Source organism: Rhinopithecus bieti, unplaced genomic scaffold, assembly GCF_001698545.2.
Source record: "Rhinopithecus bieti isolate Rb0 unplaced genomic scaffold, ASM169854v2 scaffold_2554, whole genome shotgun sequence".
Lineage (NCBI taxonomy): Eukaryota > Metazoa > Chordata > Mammalia > Primates > Cercopithecidae > Rhinopithecus > Rhinopithecus bieti.
Window position 1 is genome coordinate 2,070,397 of NW_016804196.1, and position 21,900 is coordinate 2,092,296.

At 41.9% G+C, this 21,900-nt stretch overlaps 1 protein-coding gene and 1 pseudogene across 1 annotated transcript in view; both read right to left on the reverse strand.

The window, feature by feature from the left end:
• RNF152 (ring finger protein 152) overlaps positions 1-21,900 on the reverse strand; it is a 314,575-nt gene that overhangs the window by 7,010 nt on the left and 285,665 nt on the right. The window lies entirely within an intron of this gene.
• On the reverse strand, positions 18,543-18,782 carry LOC108526405 (U6 snRNA-associated Sm-like protein LSm6 pseudogene; annotated as a pseudogene).

Below are 21,900 nucleotides of genomic sequence, written 5' to 3' on the forward strand. Positions count from 1 at the left end.
TTTCCCTTTGCCCCCACAGTAGACACAAAGCTTAGAGTATGGACTATCTCAGGACCTCAGTGATAAACTGTAGCACATCACCTCTTGGAAACAAAACTAAGACATGATATATTAAAACATCTGTTAGGATAAGAGCACTTAAAAAAAGAAAACAAACTCTGAACTAAAATACACATATGAGGAAGGAAACAGCAGATTCACCCAAGCACAAAATAAAAACTATCTAGAGCAAACATGAGAAATTCAGAAAATCCAGAAGAAATCTGTCAAAGCTATTCATCTTCCTTTCTTTTCTCCAGTCCACTCTGTTATGAGTAAACTTTCAAAAGAAGTGATTCCAACTCACTGTACCAGCCTACTGTAATCTCGACCCTTGTCCTCAACCTTGGAAAATTCCTTGACCCTTATGGCAAGAGGAGTCTTTCAATTAATTAATTGGAGTGGAAACTACGCATATAGGCAACTTTGGGGAAGTTTAGGTGTGAACAATAGCAGAAATATAGGATAAGTGTTAGAGGGTAAGTCGACTATTTAAGAACATCAATGTTTTATTTATTTATAATATTTTTACATAGGGATGGGGGGGGTCTCACTATGTTGCTCAGGCTGGTCTTGAACTCCTGGCCTCAAGGGATCCTCTGCCACAGCCAAAGTGCTGGGATTACAGATGTAAGCCACTGTGCCCAGCTGAGGACATCAACATTGTAAACATATTCTCCACTTGTAGAGAGTATTCAGACTTTTCATATTTATCAAAAATTATAAATTTGATTTTAAACTTTAAGTCATTTATTATATACAGGTTAACACTGTACTCTCAAAAAGCTTACAATTTTCAAGCCCAGAGGATCCACCGGTAACAAAATAACATCCCTGCCCTGGTGAGACTTACATTCTAAAGATTTGGCAGGGTACAGGGAAAAGAGGTGAAGAGAAACAAATATCAAACAAATGTATAAAAATCAAGTGGTAGGAAAAAATAAGAATAAAGCATGTAATGTCAGATGTCAAAGTGGTAGGTAGAGACCTGAGGAAAATAAAGGAATTTGTGGACACAACTATGTGGGAGGAAACTATTACAGATACAGGAGCATCAGACGCAAAGGCCTTGAGAAGATATTTGCTTAGAATATTGAAGGAGCAGCAAGAAGTCCAGGAGGGCATGAGCAGTGTGTGAGAGCTAAAGAGAGTGGTCATAAGTGATATCAGAGAGAGTAGAGGTGGGGAAAGACTGTGCAGGGTGTTGTGAGTTATTACAAGGATTTTGAGTTTTAACCTGAATAAAGAAAACCCTGGAAGATTTTGAGCAGATGAGAGTCATAATTAGACTTAAAATCTTAGAAGCATCATTCTAGTTTCCATATTGAAAATAGATCGTGATGCAACAATCAAAAAAAGGGATGTCAGTTTAGAGATGATTACAAAAACTCAAGGCAGAGACCATGGCAGCTTGGACCAGGGTGATAGTGGTTGAGATGCTGACAGATGGTCAAGTTATGGAGCTATGGGTATACTTTGCAGGGAATTCCAATAGGATTTGCTGATGATTACACGTAGAGTGGGGCAGGAAGAAGAGAATAAAGTTTTTTGCCTGATAACCGAAAGAATGGATTACACTTTTGGAGATGAGGACACCTGTTGGACAAGCAGGTTACGGGGTGGAAGGGTCAGTTTTGGAAACATTGGTTTTGAAATATCTATTAGATTTCTGTCTCAGCTAGTTAATGCTGAGTCACAAACCACCTCAAAACTCACTAGCATATAAGACACAAAAAGCACAATGCATAAAAGAAAAAACAATAAGTGTTGTTGAGAATTCAGAATTCAAAATGGTAAGCCACAAAATAGAAGAAAAAATTCACAACACATATATCTAACAAATAACCTGTATCTAGAATCTATAAAGAGCTCTAATAATTCAAGAATATGAAGATAATTTTAAAAGGAGCAAAAGATTTCAACAGTCACAAAAAGAGGATAGACAAATGGCCAATAGGCACATGAAAAGGTGTTCAACATTATTAGTCCTCAGGGAAATGAATTAAAACTACAATGAGGGCTACGTGCAGCACATTGGGGTGTCTAGGCTAAAGATTTAAGTGGGTGGATTGCTTGAGCCCAGGAGTTTGAGACCAGCCTGGACAACATGGCGAAACCCCATCTCTATCAAAAAAATTAGCTGGGCATGGTGGCAAGCACCTGTAGTCCCAGTTACTTGGGAGGCTGAGGTGGGAGGATGGCTTGAACCCAGGAGGCAAAGGTTGCAGTGAACCGAAATCTCACCACTGCACTCCAGCCTGGGTGACAGAGTAAGACCCTGTCTCAAACAAACAAACAAACAAAGCAAAAAAAACTACAATGAGATACCCCTACCTACTCTATGAGAATGGTTAAAATTTAAAAGACTGACAATGCCAAGTATTTGAGATCACCAATGTATACACTGTCAAAACTCACTGAATCTTTTAAATGTATGCAATTTATACTATGCGAATTAAATCTAAAATTAACTTTTTTTTTTTTTCTTTTTTTTTTTGAGACAGAAGATCTTGCTCTGGCCACTGCCCAGGGGCTCGGATGCAGTGGCGGTCTCCCAGCTCACTGCCAGCTTCACGACTGCCCGCCGGGCTTTACGCCATTCTGCGGGCTTGCCTCAGCTCGCGGTACCTGGGAATACAGGCGCCCAGCTCCGTCGCCCGGCTAGTTTTTTTGTATTTTAACGTAGAGACGAGGGTTTCACCGTATTACCAGGATGGCTCGCCGATCCCTCTTGACTCGTCGATCCGCTCTGCGGCTATCCCCCCAACCCAGTGCTTGGATACAGGCTTGAGCCACCGCGCCCGGCCTAAAATTAATTTTTAAAAAACTCAATGGGTTAAAGCTATAATTCTTATAGTTATTGAGTCTGGGGGTTAAATGAGAGTCAGCTGCTTAGTTCTTGGCTCAGCCAATCTCTGCTGGATTTGTGATCCACTCTAACAGGGCTTGACTGAAGTTCCTTAGGAAGCTCTGCTGCAAATTTCTCATCCTATCATTTTTTTTTCTTTTTTTGAGACGGAGTTTCGCTCTTGTTGACCAGGCTGGAGTGCAATGGCGCAATCTCAGCTCATCACAACCTCCGCCTCCTGGGTTCAAGTGATTCTCCTGTCTCAGCCTCCCGAGTAGCTGCGATTACAGGCATGTGCCACCGTGCCCTGCCTTCTCATTCTCCTCTCAGGGCCAGAGGGTTAGCCTAATCTTGTGCTTCTCATGGTAGTAGCAGAAGTACAAGAGACAATAAGTGGAAATACACAAGTATTCTTGAGGACTAGGCTTAGTATATGCACACTGATGGGGTTCAGAATATCCTACCCCAAAATATGGCACCTTGGCATTTGAGAAAACAGCAGAAGCAGGAAGATCACTCTCATTCCTCCCTCACTCTTCTCCCCTGAAGCAGGTCATAAAACCTAGGAAGGTCACTCTCTGACCTTCTCCTGCCCTTCTATTCTGAAGCAGATCATAAGACCCTCATTCAAGAGATACCCTTCATATACCCAGAGAAAAGGAAACATCCTTATCTCTGAAGACACAGGGACACAGAGAAAAATCAGAATGTACAAGCCTCGCTAAGCTCCTCCCAGTTTAGTACTAGCAGATCACACCTTTCGTCCTCCAGTCATATTTCTCCATGATTATCCTCTCTTCCTACACCTAAGCATAAAAATACACACGTTTAACTGTTTCTTCAGAAGACTCCCAAGTCACACAAAACTTATACTAAACACACGTTTTTGCTTTTGTCTTTTTAATCTGTCTTTTGTTATAGGGGCCTCAGTCATGAACATAGTGATAGGTGAGGAAAAGATATTTCCTTTCCCTATAATACATTGAATTTGGCTTCATCCTGTCAAGCAAGTGACAGACTAAGCCCAGATTCCACAGGGGTGGCAGGAAGAGTAGATCCTGCCTCTCAGTGAGAGGGAATGCAGAGTCACACGGCAAAGGCTGTGGACATCATGCAATCAACCTCAACATCCAAATGGGGATGTCACACATCCTGGAAATATGTGTCTAGGCTAAAAATATAATGTCATGGTTGTCAGAATGGAAAGGCATCTGAGGCTGTAGGGGCCAAGGGGAAACCTCTCCTTCACCCTCTGAAGGTTTACTGAAAAATCAACTCATAAAAGACTGGTTAATTGGAGAAAAGGCAAATGAATTTATTTAATGTATACATATGGGGAGAACCACTGAGGGATTGCCCACCCCTCAACAGCGTTCAGAAACTTACACACCATCCTGGTGGAGCAGGTTACAGGAGGGGAGGGAAGAGCGATTCTGTTGAGGAGATTACTAGGGAGGATGAGTGGCTCAGGGAACAGAGATGAATTTGTACATTTTCTTGGAAAAGGTTCTGTTCAGGTGTGATTACACTCTTGGTATTACAGAGAGGGGAAGAAAAAACAATTGTTCCTTTTGGAGGGTCTAGATCTCAGGCAGATAAAGATTTGGGGAGAGATGTCAGGAGCGGGGAGATATCAGAGAGACCACGAGGCTTCTTCAGTTTAGCATGTAAAAGCACCACATTTGGGGGTATGCGCTTCTGACCCCTAACAAGGCCATGTGACTAAAACAGTCACCTAGAGAATGAGTGATGACAGAGATGAGAAGAGAGTCAAGGTTGGGGAGATGACAGGAACCAATGGTGGACACTGAAGTGGGGTGCCGGTGCTGATAAACTCAAGAGAGAACACAGGTAAGAAAGTGTTTTCAAAAAGGAGGAGGCATGATCAACTGTGGTGATTACTGCTCCATGAAATAAATAAAACTGCAATCACTGCCTGGTCCTTCTTGAATAGTCACTTCATTATGGATATATCAGTGTGTTCAACTAGGATACAGTTCAAATGTATAAAAGAAACTCTGTCCTGTCATACACGCCCAGCCCGGTAGATGAACCAGGTGAGATTAGCTGAGCCCAGCTAGAACTGTATCTTTTGCTATATTCATTCCTTTATAGATGCTGGGGTCATTTCCAACATTAGTGAGATCTAGAGTCTAATTATTTATGTAACAAGTATTTATTGGGGGCCTACTTTTGTCATACACTCTTCTAAGCAATGAGGCTTAGAAAAGAAAATAAGAGTAGATATCTAGCTGTCATAGAGTTTGTTTCGGTGGAGAGAACAAACAAGAAACATAAACAAGTACACATATAAATGAGCAAGTCATTGCAGATAGTGGTGAGTGCTGGGATGAGGATAAAGCACATTGATGACTGGTGACTGGAGGGTGACTGGGGGAAGTATTTTTGATCATATGGTCAGGGAAGCCTTCTCCAAGGAGATGATAGTTGGCTCAGATCTGAGTTATTCAAATTAGACAAATCCTTAGAGAGTTTTATTATAGTTTTTGACCCTCCGCCAATGCTAGACTGATACTCAGAAAGGAGAATTCCAGCATCATCTCCTATTCTCTACCACTCTGATGAGAGATGTCAATAAAATGGGAGAGTATGCATACCAAGAGAGGTATACCAGATGCCTCCTGGACCATGGGACCTCGAATCTGGGCTTCTCTGGCCAAAGAAGAATCCTTTACAAGAATTGTACCTAGTCAAAGCTATTCAAAAAACAGAAAGGTCTTCTTTGACTCACCAACTGTGTTTTTTTTCTGTGACATGAAGAAAGGAAGGTATTACACTCTGCAGAAGGAAAAATCGTGATTGACTCAGAGGCCCCTGGACTGGTCATGACCTTCCCACTTTCTGCTATCAGAGAAAGGAAATGAGGTGCCAAGTGATATATGGTTTACATCTCCCTGAGACCCATTAGCAAACTCAGATGGTTGGAATAGGTATTGGAATGAAGACACCAGCTCAAAGGGACCAAAGAACTTAGCCAATATTACTCGGTTAATAAGTGACAACACTAGAATATGAACCAAGGACTGGCTGTTTCCAGAGCCCCGTGTTCTTTCAACTAAATGTCTCTGCCAGGCCGCCACACTGGATATTAGAAAATAAAAACCATTCAAAGATACAGGGCAGAACCAATTCATCTGTGGAATTCTTCCAGAGGTAAAAAAAGAGAGTGAGAGTAAGATCAACAATGCCATGTTGCATTTTCAACGATGGGCAGTGAGAACAGCACACGAGAATTTATAGAAAAAGAAGGTATGTGTATTCCCTGGGGCTGGAAAGTTATTAGACATTAATAGCAAGAAAATTGTTAAGAAGCTGACAAGAGGCAAAGGAAATGTCCTTGCTTTCTCCCTGCAAAAACCTCCTTGAAGGAGATGCGAGAGAGAACACAGGATGGAAAATTGAAGCAGATTTGGGATAGAGAAAAAAAAAGAAAAAAAAAAAAACTCACAGGAGGGAAATATGAGAAAGCTTGAAAGAAAGCAGTATGAAATAAAACAATTTTGTAGTAAAAAGGAAAATAAGCATAGCTGTTGTAAGAAAAGCAGGATAGTTAATTAACAAGGGGGATAAAAATGTCCTGCAGATAATATTTATCATCCTTCCCAGTTTCCCTGTGGCTTTATTTGTGCCCATCTGTTGGCCTGATCTTTTCCAAGTGTCTGTTGCCACATATACAGGCCATTAATTTATTGAAAATATTACTGAAATCAGATTGCTTCTGGCCTTCCTGTTGTTTTAACTTTTTTAAAAAACATTGTGTTTGTTTGTTTGCCTGTTTGTGTTTACATTTGGCAAATACGGAAATATAGCCTTTCCAACCCATAGCATAAGAAAATATGGGAGGGAAACTCTATTCAAAAGCATATTCCTCTACATTTGCAAACCAATTTTGCCAAATGTACTTGTACACACATTCTTCTTCCCCTGGGGTGAGAAATCTAAACCTGAAACATTCTGACAAGAACAAAGAAAGCAATTGCAATACTGTATTTATTTGCCTTAGGAAAGAACTTAGCAAAATGGATGATGCTTATTATGAATACGTCCAAGTTAGATTTTAAAAATTATCCATTAGACTCCCTTAGGAAATAAGTAGTTGACACATTCAGATTATACCCATGTTTATTTCAAAAACAGGGACGAAGAGCCTTCTTGTCGTCAGTCACGGGCTGATAGGAGTCTACTTTTAGCTAGGAACCACCAAAGGAAGATAATTGTGCCATTTTAAATGCCACATAATGTTCTTAATCAGCAACCAAGTGTAGAAGGGAGTCTGTAAAGGGCCTGAGGTCCTGATTCAATCTCTTCAGCTTCCCAAGGCCGCTCCCAAAGAGCAGGCAGACCACCCAAATCCCGCAGCTTGTCAAACCAGCTCTGGCCCCAGAAGGGATTTATGAGTGAGTGCTTCACCTCACGGAATACCACCCAGGCTGGCTGGCTGCAAATGTGGGCTGCCTATTATTTCTCCTTCATTTCCCAGGAAGCGTGAGTGAGAGAGCTCTGCGCCTCCCGATGGGCGCCAATCCCAGCCTCTTGACATCTCTCGCACTAAGCCACCTTTTCACTGGAGGATCCCAGCTGTTCTCCACTTCCCCGCTTGCTTGCTGGCAGTCTGGTGTACAAGGCAGAAGGGGTGAGACAGAGAAGAACCAAGGGGCTTTTGGAGGCTTGCTTTTGCCTGAAAACAAATACTTGAGGGAGAAAAATATGTTTTAAAGGCTAAAAGATGGGAAATTAAGCAATTCACTTCCACAAAACCATTTAGGACGTGGGTGGTGGGATGGGGTGGCATTGGAAAGAAACTAGTCTTCTAAGTCAGCCCCTCTGCTGCATCCCCTTGGTGCCACTGTGGCCCTGACGACGGAAGCTCCCTTACCTGGATCCTTTCCACGTTGCTCTAGAGACTGTCTTTTCCTGCTTCAAAGTCTGTGCACTCTTGGCGGCCACCCACTAAGATCCTATTTCCTGTCTGAAGGACGCCTTGGCTCTCTGCAGGGCAGAGATAACTGGTATGCCAATGAGTGACGAGCTCACGGATGCAGCCACTTCCCCTCCCTGGAAGACTTTCTAGTGACTCACTGTTCTGGCATTCCAAAAAGAAGTGGGAAGATTTCCATCAGATTATTAATTTGCATTAACAATTTTATTTTGTGTGTGTGTATGGTATAGATGGAGGTCTTGCTGTGTTGCTCAGGCTGGTCTCGAACTCCCAGACTCAAGCAATCCTCCCACCTCAGCCTCCCAAAGTGCTGGGACTACAGACATAAACCACCATGCCTGCCCTAAATTGCACTCTTAAGATTTACACATGAGAACTATATAACTAAGGGTAGATGCTTTTAAATAGTAGGACAATTTAACACCCCCCACAAAAAAACCCTTTAAGGGATGCAAGGAGCATGTAGGAGAACAGAATATGCCACCCCATAATATGCCTCTTTGGCATAAGAATTATTTAGAGCTGATTATTTTGAGAAAATGCAGACATAGGAGAAACTCTGAAAACAGAGCAGAAATTACATAAAGAAAATTTACATCTATGAAGGAAATCTCCATTTGTAAAAGTGTCTCCTCTCTGTACCAGTCTAACTCACTAGAGATGTAACAATGGAGACAGCACTGACGAATCCGCATAATAAACCTCACCCTGGTTTGCCACGCTTTTCCTGATTACTTCCCCATAACCTGCCTTTCCCACACCCTTCTTTGTTTCAGTTAAAGATGGTATTTATGTCTGAATTCAAAGCCATCTCTTTGGAATTTACTCATTTTTCCCTGGGTAACTCTCATGTATATATGAAGCAGACATGTTAATAAACTTCTATGTGTTTTTCTCTTGTTAAGCCATCTTTTGTTACAGTGTGTCCTGGCTAAGAACTCAGAATGGGTAGAAAGAAAATTATCTTTTTCTCCCCTACACTTGCCTGGATGTCTACAGCCAGCCAATGCCTAATGTGGAATTTTAATGCACCCAGACCATTTCTCGTTATTAAAGGATCTAAAATTTATATGCAAAAGTGATGGTCTCAGCAGTCAGCTCTTTCACAGCCTCATTCAATCTCAGCCTCCTTTTCCTCTGAGGCTCTGATAAAGGCCAGCTCTCCAGCCTGGAAATGTAATGTCAGCTCGTGATCTATCCCAGCAAGTATCGCCGTGCTTTCAGAGCACACCAATGGGAGCAATTACCTGCATTTTCAAGAAACCCTGTTTGTCTGAAAAATCTCCACATTTATTTTCTCAGCTAAAAACAATGAAAATAAATCCTGAGTGGAGAAGTGATCACTATCTTTCATTCTGCACCCACCAACTTTGCTTTGCTACATACAACACTCAAGCCTGACCATTGCAAGTGCTTTCCCAGTTTTGCAGAAAGTACAGTTGTTTACTGGTCATAACTTTAACAAGGGGAAAACTAGACTCTGGGTATGAGACATAGAAACAACCAATCGCTGATCTGGTCATTCCTTGACTCCAAGACAAGGCTATATTTAAAACTTACTCCACAAATTGCTCATACACAGTGTTTGTAGTACTCAGTCCTCACTAAAATGTTAGCAGTCTACCTGGTTGCAGCTAGCCCTCCCTCACCCCAGTACTGACGTCTCCTTCCTGAATAGATTCATTATTTATTAATAACGAAGCAAGCTGAGTAAGAGCTCCCCAGGTCTAATTTAAATAAAGCAGAATGTAAATGAGCTATTTCCTTGGATTTTATGCCATGCTGATTAAGTAACCATGTATAAACCTTCAGGTACACAGTTAAAAATAAGAAGGAATACACATTCCCAGAAAAGACTCATGCTTGTCCTTGACAATAGCCTCAAAAGATTAAGAGCACACATCAGATCCCAAGATTCATTTGTCTTCAGTAATTCAGTTCAGTAAACTTTTATCAATCATCTACCATGCACAGGTGACTGGGCTTGTCATTTCAGGAGGCATAAAGATGAATAAGACATGGTACCTGCACCAGAAGAACTTATTCATTTCTCATCCATTAAGGTATGGACACCTTATTTTATTTTTCATCCCAAACAAGACTTGCACTGGACAGGATCAAGCCATGCCCTCATTCTGTGGCATGAATTGAATCCCATAATCAAAATGCCAATGCTGAAATAAAGGAGGAGGGAAACATTAACAATCTTTTCCTGAGAAATTAATTTGTGTTGATTGGAATCTATTTTCCCAGGGCACACCTTTTTCCCAAAAATTTCTTGGATGCATTCTCAAATATTTGTCTTCATTGTAATTTTGCTTCTGGTTTGCTGTAAGACCTATTATTCTCTATGTTTTATTACATGAAAGGAAGGGAATCTAGCTGCCTTCTTCTCTGCAAAACACAAAACTAGTGAGATAAGGCTGTTAAAAGAATGAATGCCATCATGTCTTATGCAATTTGGATAATTTCTCTTTAGCTGAAATTTTGAACACAGACAAAATGCTGAATATGTAATGCCCGGAGACAACTAATTCTAATAAGCCCTAAGAAGAGGCAGTGTTTAAATGGAAATTAGCAGTATGAAATTAAAAAGGAGCATGAGGTAGGTGTGTCAGGATAGCTGAGGCCATAATGAGCAGTGACCTTTTCTCAAACACTCTTAAATCTGTTGCCCAGTCTAGCCAACTAGTCAGCCAAATGCATCATCATTTGAGAAAACATTCTAACCTGAGTCTAGATTTGCTTGGATATGAAGGGTACTAAATATGTTACCACCCCCCAAAAAATATATGCCACTTTGGCATGAGGATTATTTTGAGCTAAAGGCAATTGAGAACCAGCAGATGGAGGAAGAGCTCTAATTTCCTCTAACTGCCTAAAACTAAAGAATAAATTTTCCCTTTTGTAAAGAAAATTTACATTTAATAAGGAAATTTTCATTTGTAAAAGTGCCTCCATACCAGGAAGAAAGCTACTCAGGAGACAACTCTTATCACTGAGACACTCTTATCTGCATAACAAGGCAATCCTTATTTACTATACATTTCCTCCCCTTACCTTCCCATAACTTATCTTCCCCATACAGAAGCCCCAAGCCCCATTTTCCTTTGCTTAATAAGAGGGTGTATGAATCTCAATCATCTGGCTGCCTCCTTGAGCCACATTTTTTTTTTCTGTGATTGGGAGTCATATTTCTTTTCTCTGCTGCATACCTATACAATTAGAACTTTTTTTTGGTTTTTTGGTTTTTTTTTCTCTCTCTCTCTTGTTAATCTGTCTTTCATCAGTTTGATTTATGGGCTTTAGTCATTGAACCTAGAAGGAGAGAGGAAAATGTATTTTTTTCCCTCGCTTTCAGAAGCTGTATACATTCTAGCAAAGATGTTGATGGTTCTTTCTATGTACTCTACAACAGAGGTCCCCAACATTTTTGGCACCAGAGGCTGGTTTCATGGAAGATAACTTTACCACAGATGGGGAGGGGACAGTTTCAACATGAAACTGTTCCATCTCATAAGGAGTGCACAACCTACATTCCACACTTGCACAGTTCATGCTCCTATCAGAATCTAATGCCCCAGCTGATCTGACAGGAGGCAGAGATCAGGCAGTAATGCTCACTCACCCACCGCTCACCTCCCCTCTGTGGCCTAGTTTCTAACAGGCCACAGACTGGTACCAATTGGGGACCCCTGCTCTGTAACACCTCTGAAAGGAGTTTAATCTAGATTACAGGGAAACTCAAATATGCTAACATAAGCCAAGGGCTCTTCCTCAAATGGGGAAGATTAATGACAGACTTCTGGGCTGTCCAGTTCTTGGGGCACTTCATGGCTCATACAGCTGGTAAAGCTCTGCATCATGTTTCTCATGTTTGACCTAACATCCTGTGTCTCCACTGTATTTCATACCACGTGTCTCTCCAGCCCAAATTCAAAAGAGTATTTAAGACCTTCAAACAGGATCTGAAAGGATGACCCTTTGAAATGGGTCATTACTAATGCAAAGAACAGTTTCCACCAATAAGAAGTTCCCATTTACCCCTAAAGGGCAAAGATTATATTTCATTGATATTTGTGGGTTATGTTCCCCACACCTCAACCCCAGTACAAGGCACTATGCCTAGTTCAAATTAACACAGCAGGAGTTTGTGGAGGAGGAAAATCTTTTTCTGTGTTCCTTAGGAGGCCTGCAAATTAAACTGAAAAAAAAAAAAAAAAGATGAACAGAAGAACAAGTTTATTTGTTCATATAATGGGCATACATGCAGGAGTGCTCAGTAAATCAAAGAAGTGGTTAGAATGTGGGGCTTATGTACTTCAGTTACTAGAGAAAAGGAAGATGGAAGAAAAGGCATCTATGCGAAGAACAAATAAGTTTCTTTAGGAATGATAGATGGATTTTTAGGTGAACAAATTAAAGATAAGAAAGTTTGTGATAAGTGGCCTTTCTGTCTTCTTCATGGTGATGAAACTCCCTGGGAGAGGGAATCTGTGGTAGGTTAACTCTTAGTCTGTTTCCCAAAGACCTGCCCTAAAGAGAGAATTTATGGCAATCTTATGTACCAGAGGTTCCTGCTTTTAGTCAGATAAGGAATGCTTCAAGAAGGCTCCTTTCTGTACGTGTTGAATCTCAGATGTCTTCAAGTTAATCTTTATACTGACTCTTCATTCCGAGTGGGTCCCCATATGCTCAATTAATGAAGATGGAACTGGATGAAACACTATGTGGAGCATGGTTCCTAGGTGAGATAAGCTAAGCAAAATGCTTCCCATGCTGATCGCTGAAAGGCTTCATTCTTTCTAAGAGTCTCCGAATTAGAATTCTATTAGGTGGAGGCTACGGTAACTGCCCAGTGGGTTCACCTTGCCTGCTGCCTAGACAGAGCCAATTTATCAAGACAGGAGAGCTGCAATAGAGAAAGAGTTATTCACACAGAGCTGGCTGTGCAGGAGACTGAATTATTATTACTCAAATCAGTCTTCCTGAGCATTCAAGGATCAGAGTTTTTAAGGATAATTTGGTGGGTTGGGGGCCAGTGGTCAGGAGTGCTGATTGGTTGTGTTGGAAATAAAATCATATGGAGTCAAGCTGCACTCTTCTGTTGAGTCAGTTCCTGGGGTGGGGAGGGGGCACAAAATCAGATGAGCCAGTTTGTCAGTCTGGGTGGTGCCAGCTGGTCCATCAATTTCAGGGTCTGCAAAATATCTCAAGCACTGATCTAAGATTTTCCAATAGTGATGTTATTCCCAGGAGCAATTTGTGGAGGGTCAGAATCTTGTAGCCTCCAATTGCATGACGCCTAAGCCAAAATTTCCAATCTTTTGGCTAATTGGTTAGTCCTATAAAGGTAGTCTAGTCCAGAGGCAAGAAGGGGTCTGTTTGGGTAAAGGGCTGTTATCATCTTTGTTTCAAACTATAAACTAGTGCCTCCCAATGTAAGTTTGGCCTACATCCTGGAATGAACAAGGACAGCTTGGAGGTTGGAAACAAGATTGAGTTGGTTAGCTCAGACCTCTTTCACTGTCTCAGTTATAATTTTGCAATGGTGGTGTCACTGCTGAATGCATCTCTTTGGGATCTCAGCTAGAAGAACGAACTGTTCTGCTTAAATTCCAGGCCTGATTATTTGGACTAAGGTGGTGTTGAAGCTCAGAAAACAATACCCCAAAGTATGGTCCTTTGGCATGCTAAGCACTTTGAATTAAAGGAAATTAGAAGGCCTTAGAAGCCACCTCAGAAACAAGGTCTCTCTGACCTTCCTTTTTTCTTCCTCCAAGCACAAGGAAGAGCTCTCCCTAGGGAAGTTATCTGACTGAGGATACCAAAAGAAACACAATTACCTTCAAAGCCCTGTCTGAAATCTCATTGTCAGGGGATTAGTCACTGAAGAAGAACATGAAGGCTGTTCCCATGCCCATCTGTACAGATCTTTTATCAATTCTTCTGAGGCCTGTTACCTGAGAGACTTTATCAGCATAACAAGACAACCTTTGCTTGCAGTGCAGTTCTGCCCCTCACCTTCCCATAACTTGTCACCATCTTCCCCAGAGCCCAGAGAAACTTTGTCCCAGGCTATTGTCTATTCTTTGAGCCCATATATCTCCCCTAAAAACCATTTACTCTTCCTCTAAAATTGTCTACATCCCCCACTTTGCTCTCCCTTATGAAAAGGGTATTTAAGTTTCAGCCATCTGGGCCTTCTTCAGGTGTTCAAACTTTGTATGCCTTTTGTGCACTTGCACATTAATACTGTTGTATGCCTTTTCTCCTGTCAGTCTGTCTCTTGTGAGTTTATTTCAGCAAACTCAATTACTGAGCTTTTAGAAGGAAAGGTCAGCTTTCCCTATAGTGATGATAAACCCACCTCCTGCCCATGTTTCTTGTGCTGAGGCAGAGGTTTTCTCTTTGTTTTGTGTTGTTTTGTTTTGAAAATTAACTTGACTGGGAAAATCAAACTATATGGATAGAACTTATGACAACAGGATGGGTTTTGAGAGCACTAATTTTGTGGCATATTGTTTTATTCAAGTTTACTTTGCAGCTTGTTTGGCATGGATTCAACCATCCTCAACATTACATGGAGAGAAACACCTTCCCAAAGCCCCTCATTTTAGTCTTGGACCTTTTCCTCTTCTGCTTTCTCTACTGGACACTCTCTCTACCCTACCTCTGCAAATTGGCTGAACAAAGTAGTTAAAAAGCATAAGATTTGGACATAGTTTCTGGCCAAGCACCCCAAAGCTCTGTAGGCACATCTCAGCTGGTTGCCCAGTCTGAACCTTGCACCATACTCTTGTTGGAGACCGGAATATGCCACTCCAAAATATGCCTCTTTGGCATAAGGATTATATTGAGCTAATTATTTTAAGAAACTGCAGACCCAGGAGAAGTTCTGACACAGTAAAAGTTACCCATTGTAAGGAAATTTACATCTATGAAGGAAATCTCCATTTGTGTTGACTGTTTTGTTGTTGTTGTTCTTTTTGTTGTTTTTAGAAACAAGGTATTACTGTGTTGCCCAGATTGGTCACCACCTCCTGGGATCAAGTCATCCTCTCATCTCCCAAGTAACTAGGACTACAAGCACATGCCACCATGCTAGGATGGAAATCTCCGCATTTAAGGTTGTCTCCTACTCTATATTAGGAAGAGAAGAATGACTCTAAATCACTAGAAACTCTGAACAGAGAAGGCAAATCTGCATAATAAACTTATTGACAAATCTGTATAACAAACTTTTTCTTATTTACCATGTGAAATGGTTTGGATCTGTGTCCCCATAAAATCACATGTTAAATTGTAATCTTCATCGTTGGAGGTGGGGTCTAGTGGGAGGTGACTGGATTATAGGGGTATATTTCTCATGAATGGTTTAGCACCATTTACATGATACTGCTCCCATGATAGTGAGTGAGTGCTTATGAGATCTGGTGGTTGGAAAGTGCGTGGCACCTCCGCACCTCTCTGGCTCCTGCTCAGGCCATGTGAAGTGCTTGCTTCCCCTTTGCCTCAACCCTGAATGGAAGTTTCCTGAAGCCTCCTCAGAAACTGAGCAGATGCCAGCACCATGCTTCCTGTACAGCCTGCAGAACTTTGAGCCAATTAAACCTCTTTTCTTTATAAATTACCCAGTGTTGGGGGTTTTTTTTTAATAGCAATATGAGAATGGCCTAATATATTACGCTTTTCTGGATACCTCCCCACAACTAGCTTTCCCCACACCCTTCTTTTTTGTTTCAGATAAGGATGGTATTTAAGCCTGAACTCAAAGTAACATCTTTGAGAAGTACTTATTTCTTCCTGGGTAGCTCCAATGTACACATGAGGCAGACATGTTAATAAACTTCTGCTTGTTTTTCTTTTATTCTGTCTTTTGTTACAAAGCGCCATCTCAGTAAGAACTATGAAGAGGAAAGGAAACTTATTTTTTCTTCCTTTAATCTCTTCTTCACCCCAGCCTCCTCATATAGTACCCAAAAAAGAAGAGGTCATCCATAGAAATATAAAAAGAGTGACAGACATCTTCCTTCTTCTCCAGTCTCTGCCCAGGTTTCACAAGACTAGTAGGAACTAAGGGAACTAAGCATATTATAAATGTTGGGAGTTTAGAGGAGTTCATCTCTGTGGGTGCTCTGCTTGAGAACTGTACTTCAAGCCAGAGCTTCTAGATGTCAGAGGCATTTGAGCCAGAGTGACTCCATCATGAATAGGGGCTGGGTAAAATGAGGCTGAGACCTACTGGGCTGCATTCCCAGGAGGTTAGGCATTCTAAGTCACAGGATGAGACAGAAGGTTGGGACAAGGTACAGGTCACAAAGACCTTGCTGATAAACAGTTTGTGGTAAAGAAGCCAGCCAAATCCCACCAAAACCAAGATGGCAGTGAAAGTGACCTCTGGTCGTCCCACATTATGTGCTAATTATAATACATTAGCATGCTAAAAGACACTATCAGCGCCTTGACAGTTTATAAATGCCATGACAAGTTCAGGAAGTTACCCTATATGGTCTAAAAAGTGAAGAACCCTCAGTTTCAGGAGTTGCCACCCACCCCCTAACCACCCCCCCTCTGCTTTCCCAGAAAACTGATGAATAATCCACCCCTTGTTTAGCATACAATCAAGAAATAACCATAAATACAGACAACCACCATCCCTCAGGGCTGCTCTGCCTATGGAGTAGCCACTCTTTATTCCTTTACTTTTTTAATAAACTTGCTCTCACTTTACTCTGTGGACTCTCCCCAGAGACTTTCCTGCATGAGATCCAAGAATCCTTTCTTGGGGTCTGGATCAGGACCCCTTTCTGGTAACAAATACAACAAAGGAAATGACAGGAGGAGAGATGAGGAACTGTGAATATAAAATAGGCCCACCAGCTCCTGCACTGCACAACGCCAGTGGGCACCCTTCACATTAGCCCCTGGGGTTAAGCAATGGGGACAAATTTGTGCTTCATTGAAAATCTATGCATTGCCTAGGTTCTAGAGGACCCCTCTCTGGGTTATCTGATTGTCTAGGACCTATTTTACAAATCTATGATCGCGTCAGACTAATGACAATGCAAAATAATTCTTGGCTATAGATGTGTAAATTCTGTCCTATCTGGTAGAGATTCCATTGACTTTTCTCTCCTAATGTAAAATAATCTGGTGGGGGGGCCTTTCGCACATTAATTTCAACGTTCCTGTACTCCATATGTTAGTGTTTTTTTTTTTTAACTTTTCCTTTGACTTGATTGTTACACCTCGCCAGTTTAAGTAAAATCTTTAGCACAAGTTCATATTTATATCTGTATGAGTGTGGCGTTTCACCCCACAAGTATCCCAAACTTGGTAGAGAGGAAGCCTGAGCTGAGAACTTACCACTCATACCTGCTCAGGGCACATTAGCATAGCAATAGAAGCTTTATTCTCAGGACCTGGCCTTTTCCCTTTTTCTCCCAAAGGGCTCCTCAGATAAAACCCTATTACCCCGGGGAGGGTGCTTCAAATACACTAGCTGGTAGATAGAAGGTTTAATTCATATCTAAGTGACTGGATGGCAATCTGGGTTTGCATTCTAAATATGCTGGAGCCTGGATCATTTGCAAGTAAATAAAAATTTCACTCTCCTCTCCTTTTCTAATCATCTTTAATGACTGGTGACAAGTAGCTACTGAGAAATTTTCATAACTAAAGGGCAAGCTTTGGCTTTGAATGCTAAATAAGGTTCTTCAAAGATAAAAATCAAAGCCTTGACCCTCTTCCTAGAGTTAGTATAGGAAGCACCAACTGTACTTTTTTCCCTGCCTGCCCTCCCTCTATTAGGGCTGCTGGAAGGCACAATGATTTTTGTACATTCACCGAAATAGATTTGGTTCCAAGATAGAGCAAAGCTCAGTCAGGAATCTTAGCCTGTTGCGGCTACCTGGGGGTTCCTAGATCTGTTATTTTGCTGAAACTAAGAAACTCAGGGGAGATGATACAACGGATATGTGAGCAACCAGGATCTAAAATCAGCGGCTCCAGATTCATTAGGATTTTCCCCCTACACCCTGAGCAAAGCCACCTTCCAGCACACTGGTCTTCAGAGTAAAGCATAGGAAGAAATTGTCATTTCACTTTATTGTTATTTATGTATTTATTTCTTGAGATAGGATCTCACTCCATTTCCCAGGCTGCAGTGCAATGGCACCATCACAGCTCACCACAACCCAGGCCCAGGTGATCCTCCCACCTCAGCCTCCCGAGTAGCTGAGACTACAAGCACACTTCAGCACGCCTGGATAATTTTTGCATTTTCTGTAGCAATGGGGTTTTGCCATGTTGCCCATGTGATCTCGAACTCTTGGGCTCAAGTCATCTGCCTGCCTCAGCCTCCCAAAGTGCTGAGATTACAGTCATGAGCCACCATGCCTGGCCTTGCTTTATTTTTAAGTTAAAATTATTTTTACTTTTAGTTTGTCTTTTAATAAAAAATTATTTTAGCATTCTGTACATTGGCACAAGGTAATAGAAAATGAGGGAAACTTAAATGTGAAAGAATACTTCATAATTCAATCCTCAATTGTATACATTTATCTTACATGTCAGCAAAAACTCACCAACTATTATAAAACCTGGACAAATTATATCACAAAAGAAGCAAAAAATGGAAAAGGTTCCATAAAACTACATCCATGTATGAAAAGCATTGTTCTCTTGGTGTTGTCACATCCTTTTCTTCTGTGCACCAATGTAGAACACATGGTTTCTGTGGCTAAATGCAGCCCCATGCTTATTCTTCAGTTGTCCATTACATACTCTTCTGCCTGCCCCAGGGCTATATTCATGTAGCCATCCAGGCAAGCCAGGACTACTCGATAATCCACTCTGAATTTAATTTTACCACAGTTGGCTGACCCATGATTTGCTTTAAGAGTCACCAGAGGTTTGCTTCTGAAGACTCATTTTAACAATCCTTGCGCCTGGGATCCAGAACCCTCACTCCAAGAGCCCTACAAGCCTGTGCTCTATAGACAGTAGCAGCCAGAACCTTTACTTGTATTTTCTTTACTTTTTAGTATTTTATGTCTATTTTACAATGCGATATGACATTCTAGCAAGACTACATGATATACAGTGGTCCTTTAATATTCTTGAATGATTGGTTTCTGACAGAGCAGGAGCATCGCCATCTTGGACAAGCACGACCATTCTAAAGTTCCACTTGATCAAAAACCACTTAAATCCAAAGGGCATCAGCCTAATGACTAAGGTCAGCATGACCATAAACCACAAAAAACATCTCCTACCAGAAACATTCCAGCCATAAGATAAACCCCCTCCCCAACCAGAGACATGTCAGCCCCAAGGTAACCTCCCCGCTGGCTGGAAAGATGTCAGTCCCAAGATAAATTCTTCTTCAACCAGAGATATTCCAACCCCTCCGTAAACTTCTCACCCACACAGAAACATTCCAAGCTTCCGATAAGCTCTCTCCCCAGTAAATACTCTTAGACTGTAAGAGAGAGTGTTTCTGACCAAAATTGGCTAGAAGCCCCTCTCAAGCTTATTCTCCAAAATACACCTGTCTTTGACTGTTGAGCTGCTTTTCGTGTTTCTTTCCTCTTTCTTTAAGTCTAACATTTGGTGCCGAAACCTGGGATGGGTGTTGGGGGTAGAGGCTTCTTGCAACCCTGGAAGCAGTGGACAGCAGCTGCTCATCCTGCTGGATCCTGAGAGTCTCTGGTCACCCACCCTGTCTTGGCTCTCACCTCACTTTTCGAGCAATTTGTGTGAGGAGGACAACTAATCTGAAGGGGACTGTGAGACTCAGACTGGGGTTACTCTCCAGTGAGCCCTCAAAACCCTCAGGTCTCAGAAATCCACCTCTGACCACCCACAACAGGTATTTCACTCTTTCCCTTCCTCCTCCCTCATCCTCTCTTCTCTCTCTCTCTCACTCTTCTAGCGCTCACTCGCTCACTCTCTCCCCCTCCCTCCCTCCCTCATGTGGCTCCAGTCCTAGAGGCCCTTTGCCAGTTCCAGCCAGAACATCCAACATCAGACACTAATCCAGCTGACTGGTAATATCTGCCCTCCCCTGGCTTTCTAGTGATACCTGGGAAAAGTAAGTTCTGCTGCCCTGGTCCTCAGAGGACCAACGGGGCTAAGCTAGAGAAAATCTTGGGAATGCCCAGTTCCTTCTCAGTTTGAGTGTCCTTTTTAGACTCTAGGTCTAAAAAGGGATTCTAGGTCTCTGTCCTTTGTCTGGGGATGCCTAGAACAAAAACAGACACCCTCAGCTTCTTCTCACCAGTCCACATAGGTGCCAAACAATCCCACATTCCTACATCCTTCCCACTGGGCTGTCCCTTCACAACCTTGCAAGTTTGGCTTGGGCATTTAGTTTTTTATTGGAATATGACCTGGCCCCAATACAAATTAGATAATGTCAGCTGATGACGCAAAAATGGCACCTTTGACTTTCAAATTCTCAGGAACCTTAACAACTTTATAACCAGGAATGGCAAATGGCAAGAGGTTTTCTATATTCAGGCTTTCTTCTACTTCTACCTTAGATCCCAACCCTCTCTGTGTCAAGCTTGCACCCCTCATGAAATCTTTCTTCTTAATGAAAACCCTCCCTGGCTCTCTCCCTCCTCCAAAACTCCTTTTGATCCTGCACAGGAACCCCCTCTGTATTCTCACCCCTCTGCATCCTCTCCTCATCCATCTGAACCCTCCACCCTGGTGGCCCCTCCTGCCCCCAAGCCTTCAGCCCCAAACTCCCCTCCTACTTCTCCACCTGTTACCCATTTAAAAACTGCTCAAACCACCTCCGCCATTCTCCCTCTCTGGGAATCGGCTGGGGTTGAAGGCATTGCTCATGTTCATGTCCCTTTCTCCATGTCTGATTTGTTGCAGATTGAAGCTATGAGTGTATTCAAAAGGCCCTTATGTTTTTCTCTTCATAAATCTTGTTTTCTTGGAAAAGGTTTTCCCGTCAACTGAATTACTTTTCTCCACTCTGCCTTGCCACTCTTGGTGAATGTATGAAGAACCCTAAAATGACTTCTGGTGGCCTGGGACTCCTTGGGAAAACAGAAAAGACACCACAAATCCCACTTTGGGAAAAGTCTCTGTTTTCCTCATGGAATCCCTGGAATTGGAGGTGGATAAGTACCTCCCCAAATCGGCCTTTGTCTTCCAGTTATACTTGTTTACTAGGCCCTGGAAACTGTTTTCCTAGCCCTGTTCTCAAAGGGTCTCATCCGAAGGCCAATAATCCAATTGGGAAATTAGAAAAAAAAATCTTATAACTACTGGATCTTCTTCTGGGTGTCTGTGTGGCTATATATGTGTTATGTGTGCAATGTCTATTAAAAAGGCTCTAACTAATTGGCCTAAGAAAAATAAGTGCTTTGACCGGGCGCGGTGGCTCAAGCCTGTAATCCCAGCACTTTGGGAGGCCGAGACGGGCGGATCACGAGGTCAGGAGATCGAGACCATCCTGGCTAACATGGTGAAACCCCGTCTCTACTAAAAACTACAAAAAACTAGCCGGGCGACGTGGCGGCGCCTGTAGTCCCAGCTACCCGGGAGGCTGAGACAGGAGAATGGCGTGAACCCGGGAGGCGGAGCTTGCAGTGAGCTGAGATCCAGCCACTGCACTCCAGCCTGGGTGACAGAGCGAGACTCCGTCTCAAAAAAAAAAAAAAAAAAAAAGAAAACTAAGTGCTTAAACCAAATATTTTTAAGGGAAAAGTAAAAGCTGTGAAACCTTTCAGTTCATGTGACTTTAATCTTTAAAACTTACTGGTACTGTAAGATTAGAAATGTCTTAAGAGTTGCCAGCACACAGTTTTTGTTTGCATTTATTGATCAAGCAATTTCATACTTATCTCTGCCAAATACTATGAATTGTCAAAATTTGGCATAGAGGCTACAAAACTATAACTCAACCCAAACAGAATAATCTTTGCTTATGTAATTTTTAAATAAATGAAACATTAATATTGATTTAATAAAGATAGCTACATGTTGAACTATTTAGTGAAATACCCTAACTTCTAGTCTTGTAGCC